This window comes from Octodon degus, unplaced genomic scaffold (assembly GCF_000260255.1).
Source record: "Octodon degus isolate 3935 unplaced genomic scaffold, OctDeg1.0 scaffold00163, whole genome shotgun sequence".
Classification (NCBI taxonomy): domain Eukaryota; kingdom Metazoa; phylum Chordata; class Mammalia; order Rodentia; family Octodontidae; genus Octodon; species Octodon degus.
Genome location: NW_004524739.1, coordinates 1,501,085 through 1,501,839, shown reverse-complemented (window position 1 = coordinate 1,501,839; position 755 = coordinate 1,501,085). Strand labels below are relative to the sequence as shown.

The 755-nt window shown below is 38.5% G+C and overlaps 1 protein-coding gene across 3 annotated transcripts in view; it reads left to right on the top strand.

Annotated features, from left to right (window-relative positions):
* The window catches only part of Fgr (FGR proto-oncogene, Src family tyrosine kinase), a 25,359-nt gene that overhangs the window by 15,320 nt on the left and 9,284 nt on the right, over window positions 1-755 (top strand). The gene's annotated exons all lie outside the window — the stretch shown is intronic.

Here is a 755-nt window from a genome sequence, read left to right as displayed (position 1 = left end):
ATAAATAAATAAAATAAATTTAAAAAAAAACAAAAACAAAATAAAAATAAAAATAAAAACCCTATAAAGTTGGGTGTGGAGGGATAGCTCAGTGGCAGAGCTTTTGCCATGCCTGAGGCCTTCAACGCTACGAAACAAAACTGTCAGGTAGAAGCTGGGGGTGTAGCTCAGGAATAAAATGTGTACTTACGAAGTACACTCAAACATGAGATTTAAATAAGAAACTTAGAACAGTTAAAGACACATTGTGATGAATTCCGTTTAAAACACTACACCCTGCTTCAAACGCACCCTGTTATTCTTGCCACTTTCTGAAGCAGTTTTGGAAGTCTTTTGTGAGCGTCTTTTTGTGGCTGCCTCCATGTCCTGAAGTGATCTGAAACATTTACAGCAATTTTTTGGTCAGAAATACTGCGGTGTGCACTCATCCTTTGTAGTCACTGGACCTGGCACCATGTGACTTCGGTTTCTGCCCCCAAGTTAAAAAGACCATGAAAGACAGACATGTTGAATGCGTTCAGGACACTGAGGCAGCCGTGACAGCATAGCTAAAGACACTCATGACAGAGGGCTTCCAAAAGTGCTCTAGCCAGGGGCAAGAACAATAGGATAAGTATTTGATGGGAGGAGTATTTTGAGGGGGATTAAAATGACAGTGAATCTTTTACTGTAATATATACTTAAAAGTTTAAGCATTCACTGTATATTTCAATCATACTCTATATACTTTGTTTTTTCCTGTGGCTAGAAATAAC